Source organism: Pagrus pagrus (assembly GCF_965226575.1).
Source record: "Pagrus pagrus genome assembly, chromosome: 16".
Taxonomy (NCBI): Eukaryota; Metazoa; Chordata; class Actinopteri; order Spariformes; family Sparidae; genus Pagrus; species Pagrus pagrus.
The window spans coordinates 22,649,361-22,661,587 of record NC_140200.1 but is presented as its reverse complement, the minus strand read 5'-3'; the positions used below and the strand labels follow the sequence as shown (position 1 = coordinate 22,661,587).

At 38.8% G+C, this 12,227-nt stretch overlaps 1 long non-coding RNA gene across 1 annotated transcript in view; it reads right to left on the bottom strand.

The window, feature by feature from the left end:
* The window catches only part of LOC311271898, a 29,267-nt gene extending 18,071 nt beyond the window's left edge, over window positions 1–11,196 (bottom strand). Inside the window, exons 1-2 of the long non-coding RNA XR_014624496.1 lie at window positions 11,146–11,196; window positions 10,568–10,673 (exon numbers count right to left, since the gene is read on the bottom strand). This is a non-coding gene — a long non-coding RNA (uncharacterized lncRNA). The remainder of the gene's footprint in view (window positions 1–10,567; window positions 10,674–11,145) is intronic.
* Window positions 11,197–12,227: the final 1,031 nt, after the last annotated feature.

The window sequence follows — 12,227 nt, the reverse complement described above, 5'->3', positions numbered from 1 at the left end:
AGCCCCCCCCCCCCCCCAGTCATAATCTGAGGGAAGGCTGACAGACGCCTCACATTCCTGGCTGCTCACAACACTCAGACTGCAAATGGACTTGACAAACTGCAGGTAAACACGTCTGCAGTTTATTCCCCAATAAAAGGTGGTTAAAGTGATTACATTAATGCTTTTTTCTCAGTCAAATGTTTTACTTTCCATAAAGAGCACTGGCAGATTGAGATCTCCTGCTGCAATGAAGTCACCTTTGGAAAGTTGAGTTAATGGATTTGTGTTATTGCATCAGGACAGATTTACTGAGGGGAAAACAGCTTTTAACAAACCATGAAGAACTACAACTCAGCTACTAAACATAAGGTCAACACAAATACATTTTTACAACCTACAGAAAGTTATTTACAGTGGCATTAAAGCCAGGAGGAGGGATTCATGTTTGTTACAATACCTCAAAAACTAGTAAATAGACTCAAGCTGCAACAACTGTTTAATGGATTAACTGTCAACTTTTAAAGTGGCAACTATTTCGATAATCACTTAATCACAGTCAGTAATTTTTTAAGAAAAAAGGTCAAAATTCTCTGGTTCCAGCTTCTGAAATGTGAATATTTTCCGGTTTCTTTCCTCTTCTATGACAGTAAACTGCATATCGAACAAAATAAGAAACCATAAAAACCATTTTATGGCAATTTAAAGACAGAGCAATTAATCATTTTATTGAGAAAATAATCAACAGATTATCAACAATGAAAATGATCATTTGTTGCAGCCCTGGAAAGGATGGACATGAATTTTGGTACAGCTCTTTATGCTCACCAGAGGATTAATCCCTTCCAGTTAGTGGTATTAAAGAAGATACTAACTTTAACATTGTAACGCTAATGGTAATTTCCATTTACTTGCTTTTATACACATTCATGTCAACTTGTGCCTTACAGAAAACCTATGTGGATTTTTGTTTTTAAAAAAGTTTCCTCACCACTTAAGAGACAATGAAAATGTCATACTACTATGTTTGGATGGCTAAAGCAAACTTATAACTTAGAGCTACAACTACTAAACATTTCAAATATCACTAACACAGAAAATTATTGTCTGAAGTAATAAAACTGCCAGAAAAAAACGTTATTTTTTACCGTTCACAACTTCTCAGAGCCCAAAGTGAAATCTCCAAATTTTGAACAACAGTCCAAAGCACCAAAGATATTTGGTAAATTAAGTGGATTAATCAATTAGTTGATTGAAGTTTAATAGCGGATTGTTTCAGTCATTTTTCAAGCAAAACTGTTAAAAACTCTCTGGATCCAGCTACGCCAGTTTGGAAATCAGCTGTGCTTATTTGACATTTACAGAAGCCCTAAAGGGCCATGCATTCATACATTTTATTTCCTCTGTTTTCCTGTGATAATGAGTTAATTTCATTTGTTTTCTCGAGATCTCAAGTTAATACCTCGAAATAACAAGTGCTTTTTCCTGAGATTTTCTCGAGATCTCAAGATAACGAAACTTTGTTTTCCCCGAGACAACGATATAATTAATTCGAGATCTTGAGATAACGACTGTGATATGATAGGCCTGAGATTATGGAGACGCCCGGGACCTCGTAGCTGGTCAGCTATGTAGCTAACTACAACATCAGGCTCACTAAGATTGCGCCACCGATATAGCTGAAGCCTTGCTAACCGTCTTTTTAGATTACGCACACTTATGTGTATATGATCTGTAATAGCAAGGCGTAATGCTATTTCAGCCTGTGTCAGGCCTTGATTGAAAAGATATGCGACGCGGTGATCGATATACTCCTGCTCCTCTGAAATTGCTACACTGAATGATGTTTCCTGCAATGATTTAATATCCTACACTATCGTTTTGATTTCTCAAGATCTCAATTAATTATATCGTTATCTCGGGAAAACAAAGTTTCGTTATCTTGAGATCTCGAGAAAATGATCCCGTTATCTCGGGAAAACGGCAGTCATTATTTCGAAATAATAACTCGAGATCTCGAGAAAACTAAATTAACTCATTATCACGGGAAAACAGAGGAAATAAAATGTATGAATGCATGGCCCTTTAGGGCTTCTGTAGACATTATTAAATGTTAGTAAAATAAATATCTTTGGATATTTGACTGTTGTGCATTGGTCATGTTTGAGCTCTGTGAAATTGACTTTTTTTAAAAAGGGATTTGTAGATTTATGGGTTTAAATAGTTATTGTTTTCTCTGGGAAATGCAGTGCAGAAACACGACAATATGTAGCTCCACAAATGGAGACAAAATAAACTATGTATGTACAGACTCATTGCATAATCTACCAGATATCCAAATATCCCGTATGAGACTATCCTTATGGTTTATATTGAATAAACCAACTATTCAGAGTCAGAGGTAAACTCAACAAGCTGTCAGTACACTGTTATCCTGCAGCCAAGATACATGTTGACCATGACAAACTAAGAGACCTTTGCTCTTCTGACTAATGAGCAGTGGAAAACACCTTTCAAGAGTCCAAAAATCATTAGTGAATCACCCCTCCAAAATAAAAAATAAAAAACACAGTGAGGACGCCTGGTTAGCTCTCCTCTCTGACTTTACAGCCACTGGCAGCTGGTTCCTGGAAAAACTCATAAAGTGTGAGCAGCACGAGTATGATCAGACAGGGACATTAATCCTCAAGAATGACATTTTAGACAGAAGATCAGCTGGATCGCAACAGTTTTATATTACAAAGAGTTAAAGCTGCAGGGTTGGTGACAAATTGTCAGTGAGAGGAGCAGAACTGTAATGATAGCCGGTTCCATATCATTTTAAACAACGCATCTTTGACCTTTGGACTGTTGGACAAAACAAGATATTTTTACCATTTTCTTTTTTAAATCATTTTAGAGAGATGAATCAACTAATGGATGATGACAATAATGGTTAGTTGAAGCCCATAAGAGGCACTCTGACAGCAGAAAAGCAAAAATGATGAAATGCATGACCAGGAAGAAAAGGACTTGAACTTTCTCCAAAGCTACAACAGAATGTTTAATGATCTCAGCTTGCGGCAAATCCTGACATTTCTGCTGATTTTAGTAGTTTGAGTTCATGAGTCCAAACTGTGAAAAGCCGAGTCATGTTAGTCATGCTAGTTCCCAGAGTCACAGACTATAAAACCTCTGTGTTGTACAAGTCATGTGTTCATGCTGTGAGAAGTGGGTCAGCGGTGGGAGGCCAGTTTGGGTCAGACTTTCAACATGTATTCCCGGTGTGGTTCAGGTCTGAATGTCAGAGTGAGTGTGTGGGTTTGTGTGAAGGCGGAGTTACATCATAGCAGCGCATGTCTTTGGTTTCAGTCCAACTTGTTATCTCACCCTGCAGCCACAGAAGAGCTGCAGTTCAGTTTAATCAATTCTGAGGTTTTTGTAGATTTTGGTAAACAGAGAAAAGCAGCAATTTTTAACAGACAGGTTTTACCTTTAGTAAATTTGGTGAACTCTACTGCTTTTCTTTAATTCTGTCTTTTTTAAAGGAGTATTGAAGTTGAACTAGTAAAAACCCTTGTATCCATTTCCAGACCTTTTGAACATGATTTGAGTCAATGCCGTTTTCACTTATGTTGCTGCCTGATGACCCCTCTTGATGGCTCCTCTTGTGTGCCGTTACACATTTCAGAGCAGTTATTCAGGTGATTAATTGACTTATTCCCTACCATTCGCCAGCTATTATTGATGACTCACTGGTGACAAACTTATAACTTATAACTCCATCCAGTGAGCGATTATCTCAGATGATGAGGATGTGCTGGCTCGTATGTTCAACAGTTTGAAGTCCATCAGAATCTAAAGTTTCAATGCTGGAAGAAGAGTTTTATTACGTCGTATTCTTTGCCCTGGAGTCCACTCTGTCAGTGTCTTGTGTACATTTAGTTGCCATGCATAGTGTGAGTGAAAACAACAACAGTGTGGCTCCCTATCATCCCCATTTCCTCTCCTGGTCTCGCTGCCAAAAGGCAAACAGCCGACCTCCCAGGAGAAGCCGGCTGCTGAGTCCCTACAGAGGGATTCGACAGAGTCCAGAGCAGCAGTCTGACAGGGGGCAACACCTCAAAACCTCCTGATACTCCAGCTGCAGCATGGACCTGCCATGGCCCTTTACTTCACTTTATTTGAAAGAACAACAGAACTTACTGATGCTATTATCTTGTCCTCCTACAGTTTTGGTGCCGCATAGATGACAAAACTAGCGCTGAAAGAATTTGTACATCTATAATTAGTAAATCCCCATCAATTACCATACTGTTATTAATATTCCATGTAATTTATTTGCAAAAAATGCCAAATATTGTCTTGTTCAAGCTGCTTAAATATAAAGATTTGTAGCTCATCTGTTTTACATTGTTGTAAACTGAATATCTTTCAATTTTGGACTGTTGGTAAGACAAAACAAAATGTCTGAGGACATCATATTTTATGCAAATACTTCATCAATCAAAGAAAAAAACTGTAGTCTTGTCATATCATACTAACATCCATATTTTGATGGTTGTGATGTTTAAAGGCTTAATTTGTATCCTGTGAACTGTTTATCTTCTACATTTTTGACACTAACTGTAAATTAGTATATTTTTATGTGTTATATTCTATTTAAAGAACCACCAGAACACACTTTAACAAAACATACTTATGACACATTTTGCCATCTTTTTACTGAACTGATTAGCCTAAAGTATCTGAAATTGTGGTTAATTGGCATGAAGTTTAAATGTTGTTAAAATGACAAATTAAAAAATGTTCGCTGTGGCCCAAGGCCGCAGCACCTACCATCACTGCCCTATTTGGTGCCAGGAAAAACCCTGACTATGTATTAGTGAATGTGACTGAATCTAACATAAATGAAAGGTGTTAGGCAAAAGTTGACAATGAGGACAACTCCCATGATCCCAGGCTATTTCACGACATCATCAAACTATGTGTTCTGTTTAATATTGTTTAAATTGGGAGATCCCTAGTAGCAGGAATTGCATTCTCAACTTTTCTAGATCTGTTCAACTTTTTGAGGAATAACCGTTTATGTTTTGTGCATATAAAACTCCTGAAACCCTAGCAACCACCTATCCACACCATGATTATTACTTCTGTTTGTCACACTGTCCATGTTATTGAAAAAAAAAAGAAGTGCCAGGGTCAAATTCACATGACTTAACTTTCTCTAACTGCAAAACCTTATGCCGTGCAAAAGTTTCCCCTAAAGGTTGTGAAACTCAGAAAAGGAGAAGACACGATCAGCAATATAATTAAAAACAGGTAAACTAACACATACACTGTAAAGCACATTAAGACAGCACATGTAGCAAACCTCAAAGACAAGGACATACAAAACACAATGTACTTTGCAATCAGAGATTTAAACTAGCATCCAAAATAAAATATATATGTTCTTCATCAGAAAGTTATTTCCTGTCCAATCTCTGATTTCCATTCTTTATACCAGCAGACAAACAAAGAGACACATTCCCACATGTGTACATGCCTGTTGTCCACCCTGCTTCACAATCACACAGTTCAACATCTCTATATTTGCAAGTTGGACCGGAATCGTTGCAAAACATAATCTGTAACACTTTCATCTAAATACAAGAGACAGACACATGTTAACACCATGTAAAAAAGACACACTGTTACAAAAATGGGTCATAACAGGTTTAACACCACTTATCAGTATTGTGATCTGCATATAATCATTGTAGCAATCAGCGCAGGATGTGTAAGTCATGTGAAGAGCTCCACAGAGGCTAAATCATCAACCACATGCCAAAACAGCAGGTGCATCAGTCAAGTTGATGTCAGGAGACCAAAATTCTAGTAACATCTTCCAAACCAAATATTTGTCTTTTTTGGCATAAATTATCTAATTTGTTGACACAAAACTACTGTCAGAACATTTTAGTATCAACATTAGCCCAAAAATAACCGGTTTGGTGAAACTCTAATAGACTTTAACTGAGATTGTACTCTCAGGAATTTCAGTGCTCTTCTTGTGTATTTGTTTCTGTTTATCCTGCTCAGGGAGGACACACCTGGGAATGAGTCTCTGCTCTCTGTGGGTTATAAATAAAGACTGAATGAAGGCATGAGTCTCTCCCACGATCTGATTAAAGAGCGACTTCATGCAGATACAGATCTCCTGGGGAAATCTGCCTTTCAGTCTGAAAACCTTCATTGTCTTATAGCTCTCATACCTGCTGGAAAAAAACAGCTGTTAGAGCAGCACAGGATAGTAATTTGGAGCGACGCAGGAGTTGCAGTAAATGCCAGATGTTGCACTTCTTTATCCAACATGCATTGATTAGTGTCTCCATTATGATGGATCGTGTTTAACATCTCCCACTGTCTTTATATTCCACGGAAAGACTAAAGCTGCAGCTGGGCTGACGTTAGAAAAAAATGCATCAGCACTCAGCATCAACATGTAACTGAGACAGCCCAGGGGACGATAGAAAATGTGTTCAGGTCACACAAAAACTTTCACTGGGATGCCCCTGGGATGAAAGGGATTTTTGTGTGTATGTATTAATCATTTTGTAAATGACACTGAACGGAGCTCTGACTGCAACAGAGTGCGTCTTCACATGACATTACTACAGTTATCTCTCTCCACATTGCTGTGTCAGCAATAGTTACAATCACTGGCTGTCAACTCAATGCAAGATCTATGAAAAATATGACACGTTAAAAATCCACAAGGACACACTAAACTCACTATCAACGGGGGACACATTTTTCCCCCTTCTAATGGAGTGGTGTAGTTTGTAGTCCTAAATCCTGGAAATTGGTTAGCATTTTTGCACATCCTGTTCCCTCATCTCAAAGTCTGTTAGTCTGTTTTGAACTGGTTTTCAGTTATAAGCCTGAAATAAGGTCTGCTGAAGATATTTACAGTTTTTGTTCAGTGACATATAATACACCAAATCATTAAATCATCAGTTGCTGATAAGTTGCTCACAAGTGTCCAAATGAGACTACAATGGTTGTCGGGGACATTAAACATCTTCACAGTGAACACTGATGCCTGGACTACACAAATACGATATATTCCTAAACACACATTTTTCTGTCCAGTTGGGCCTCTCAACCACACGAACACTGCGATTTCACCCACATAAACGGAGATATTTTTAACCGGATAAAAAAGTGGAGAAATAAAAAAATATCCGATTGAGTGGATCCGTGTAGCGATGTTGATGCTGGTGTTGACGCAATGACGTCAAGCGCGTAGCAACAAGCCGTTTGCACATGCGCATTGAAGCAAAATGGTTGTCAATAACAATGGCCGACATGTACCGGGCTATCTATGTGTGCTTTGCACTTTTAGGTCTCATCTCAGCTCTACACATGAACGTAGCGTTGTTGCAACAACTCCACTTCATCGTCGGTCCACACAAAAGATTCTATTTTCGTTTTCTTCGCCATAACTTCTTACCCTAACTGACGCCGTTTGACTGCTTCTTCTGGACCGTTTGACTGCGCATGCTCATAACGTTCTTCTTCTGTGCTATTTTACATTTTGCTAATCGCCACCTATCGGCCGGGCATGGCATTGCAGGCTTCAGAGGCGATCGTTTTCGTTTTGCCTCTTCGTATGGACAGAGATATTTCTGTGGTGTGGACAGAGTTTTTTTTTAAAACGAGGACGAAAATATCCGCTTAAAAAAATATCCGTATTCGTGTAGTCCAGGCCTCAGACTCATCTACTCACTAGTCCGTCTTTACAGGCTGACTTTAGTTATAAACTATTCTAACTCTGTTACAACTCTGTTACGTTACAACTTGTACATTGATCAGTTTATAGAAAACATGTATAATAATTGTGTAGTAAGACACTTAGTGGTGGTGACGTTTAAGTCATGCTACAAAAATCACAAAAGCAGTGTTCATTTGTGAAGATTATCTTGCTGAACAAAACATGTAAGTATCATAAACTTGCTTTTTGTCAAGGGAACCAGGGCGATGCTAACTTCTGGGTTGGCCTACAAAAATAGGTCATCACTACACCATTTTATTGCTACATTGTGAACATGAAATCTGTGTTGAAACTGGCAGAAGAGCTATTCAGCTGTTAGCAGCTGTTGGGCAGCAGAGTCCTGTTGTGTGTTTCGCTGAGGGAGCTACCAGCTAACGGCGTTAAGAAACCTAACAGCTAAACACAGCAGGGCTGAAAGTTTCAGAGGAACACGAAGCGTTAAAAGGGGAACTGCAGTTTAAATATGACCACACAACAAGATTACAGTAAATAAATGTACTGAAGTACTTTAGCTGAGTACAGTTTGGAGGTAAAAGTACTTTGAACAACTGTAGATGATCTGTTCATATGTATTTAGCATTATTTCACCTTAGTTAAGTGTCACTGATTATGATTATATTGAGAGCACTGATGCTTTTACCACTGTTACAACTCGACTCTGGGACTTCATAGAGTAAATCAGTCATCGTATATTCAGTTCAGCACGGATTAACTTCCTTCCACATCCTAAAGCACTTCCATTGTCTCACAGTACCTGTACCTGCTGAGACTTTTTTTGGACACACATGGTCTGATTTATTAGTTCAGCGTGTTCACACATTGAAATAAATTCTGCTCTGCTGTTATTTACTCAGCAGATAAACATGTTCCCTCTGCACCATGTGGGAGTGTTGGCTATGAGCCGACAACAGAGAGGCAGAGTGCTGGCTCACATGACCTGTGTTGATATCGACTCATTCAAACACCATGTGAACACCTGTGTGATACTAAACACACAAACACACACACACACACACACACACACACACATATACAAAGACACATAATAACATGTCAGGTTTGGACAAATAGAGACAGATGAACAAACTGCCAGCCACACACACATTTGTATTGCACTGCTTGTAAATACATTCAATCAACCTGTCTAAGCTTCTAATGATTAATTTAGTTCATTCCTACATTTCCCAGAAGGCCAGTGGCCACTGAGCCACTGAGTCATATGTTGACTGCAAGTGGTTCAGTGTTTACCAGAAGAGCAGCATTACAATGACTGAATGATGTGGTAACTTCGCAAGAAAAAGCCTCTAGAGATCACAAGTGAAGAGTTCAGCTTCCTTTTCGTCTGTTACTGTCATGGCAGCCTCAGTCAAGTGAGACTCAATGGGGGCTCACATCCAGTACAGATTGGGTCTTGCCATCAGGGGTACTTGTCTTGGGAAAAACATGAAAGCAGGAATTAAATTTATCAAAAAAAAATAAAATAAATAAAAATAAAGGGTCTGACATCATGTGAGGCCACAGACGATGCTGCTCAGCTTTGCTTCTCAACTGCCCCAGTGACCATGCGGTATTACAGCAAAAAATTCCCCTGCAAAAAACATTTTCCAAGATTAGGTTGATTATGACTCTTTCTATTGCATTTTTGGTCCATGGAGGTTTTATATTTGTCAAACTTTCAATAAGCTGAGAAAAGCAATTTAAAAATCTGTGACGTCATGACGATGTAAAGTCTATGGGCCAAGCGGGAACTCGAGGTTGGGGCCAGCGGGGTAAATTCTACTGCATATAGTCAATGGGCCGCAGGAAAGAAACTTTTTTGGCAAATGTGCTGGGCAAGCAATTCTCATTGGTTTGAATGGGTGCCACTTTTCATCTGGTATCTAGTTCTTCTATATAAATCTATACATTATGTTCATGTTAGCTGATTTCCAGCCAAATTGCCAGAATAAATATTGGCAATGTACACTTCTGCAAACGACATATGTTGAAACCTTACATCTGATATGTTGAAACTTTACATGTCTTTATGTCGTAACTTGGGATGCCAGTTTGGTCTAACATTGCCAGGTTTGTCAGTAAAAAGTTTAGTAGTCAACCGCACACAGGACTAAAGTAGGAAAAACACAAACTCATTGCTTCAACCCTCATGCAGACATGCCAAAGACAAACATTTAACGGAAGCTGACCAACAATGCAACATCACTACAATGCAAATACAAATTAATTTAAAATTGTGTATTTACGGCAAGAGGTGCTTGCAAAAACAATGCAAGGCTCAAAAGACAATAAGGCAACTGATTACTCCTACTAAACCTCACAATCCAGTCAAGTGTTGTCCTCGACTCCAATAAAATAAATTAAATATCCAATTTAACAGTCCATTCAGGTCAATCCAGTTCACACAAAAAACAAATCAGGGTTAGGGTTAGGAAAAATAAGGGAACAAAAAAATTGTTTGTGCTGAGCAGAGATCTCCAAGGTCCGAGTCTTCCCAGAAATGAATTACCCATAGGTTGCGGCAAGAAGCCACGATCCAGCAGGATTTACAAACACCACTTTCCTGTAGCACTGTGCCATATCAGACTTCCACATCATCACCATTTTAAAAGACAAGGTAAATCAAATCAATCCATGTGGGATGAACCAAAATATAATAAACCTCCCGTGGTAGGGCTAGCAGATTGCTAGGTTGTTCAATTTTATTTTGTGGCAACGCTGTGCTCATGGTCTGGTTAGGTTTAGGCACAAAACACACTTGGTTAGGGTGAGGAAAAGATCATTTTGGCTTACCTGGGCCTGTCTCCACAAACACAGCTGGAAAACATCCTGTTGTTTCGCCAAACATACCCCATTACCAAATCCACCATTTTAGGCAGCATCAGTGGCAGGAACAACCCTACAACGAAGTAACTGATTAGTCGAGAAAATAACTGGCAGATAAAATAACCTGAAGAGTTCAGGCTACTTATTAAAACTAATTATACATGACATAGCCCAGCTTCAAAACAAAGGGATGAACATTTAACACAACCAAGTTCCAGACCTTCTGAGGACAAACAGCTTTAAAAAACGGCCCACACAATCAAGGGATGACTTGCCAAAGAAGGAACACAAAATATGGAAAGTTCCAAAGTGATTCAATTAAATTAATTTTGGGGTTTGTGTAGAGAGCAGCAACATTATTCACAACAGCTTCAGTGTACAGGAAAACAAGACAATTTCACCTCAAACCACAGACCATTTAACGTTCAAGCAGAGCCAATGACAGCATAGTTACTGAAGCGTTAGCCATGGTGGAACATTTAAACATAAAACAGTAAAGCCACAGAGCTAGCAGAGAAAAAATAGATTATTTGAACTTGACTCACCTTATCTGATGAGGCTTTCCTTCTTCCTTCTAGGGGGTGGGATGGTCCATAGATATATATATAAAGGCTAGATGTCTTACGGCGGAGTCTAGAACGTCCTCACAGGTCGGCCATCTTGGTACAGGTTAGCTCTCTGGCTGGATCTGTGGAACCTGAGGTAAAGTCAGTGATCTGCACAAACGCTAACACTCTTATCTCGCTGAAACCCTGACGGATTTACAAACAGTTTGGTTTCTTACAAACGTCATTAACGTGGTTATAATTCTGGATGCTTGAACATGTTGAAATCGCATCTTTTCTCTTTGAAGAAATTATCACAGTTTTAGTTTGAAGGATTTTTAGCTCGTCTTCTTGGTTTATAATGGGTGTGTATTGCGTGAGCTAGAGTGCGTGACATCATCGCTAGAGTGGCGAGCAGCTGCAAAAACTTTAGAAAAAACTCTCTTCAGCTTGATTTGGGTCCCACATCTTTTACTTCACATAGACAATATATACATAGAAATGTAGGAAATCTTGTTGGCTTTCAGATGATGGTCTTATCTCAGATGTAGGACTTATACTTTTGGCTGTAGAAGTCCTCGAGTGACAAGAACTCCAGCAACTCCCCCATAAGCCGCAGTGTTAACTTTGAGCCTAAATCTCTGGATTGGAGCAGACGGTACCGGTTTTGTCTCTCGCTCTGGCTCCCTCATTTTTCACTCTACAGAAATAAAAAAACACACCACAGGTTCAGCAATGTCTCCTGTTACTCACTGTACACATATTTTGGCCATAACCATTACACTTTTGTCTAGACCTGCAGGTGTCTGGGAGGTGTTTTCTCATTCATCCTTATGGGGAATTTTTCAAATTTCATTTTACTACTGCTTCAGCATACGTTCAGCTATAGAAACTGTTCAACTATCAACATGTTCAGCCTTTTAAGCTCTTTCAGCCTTGTACTTTTCAGCTTTTTAGCTTTTCCAGTTTTTCAAATATTAAGCTTTTTCAAAAATAATAGTAATATGGAAGCAAATGTGAAAATCCTCAAATCCTCTTCAAAACTCATCCACTTTCAACCTCTTCTTGTGTTAAAATATTTT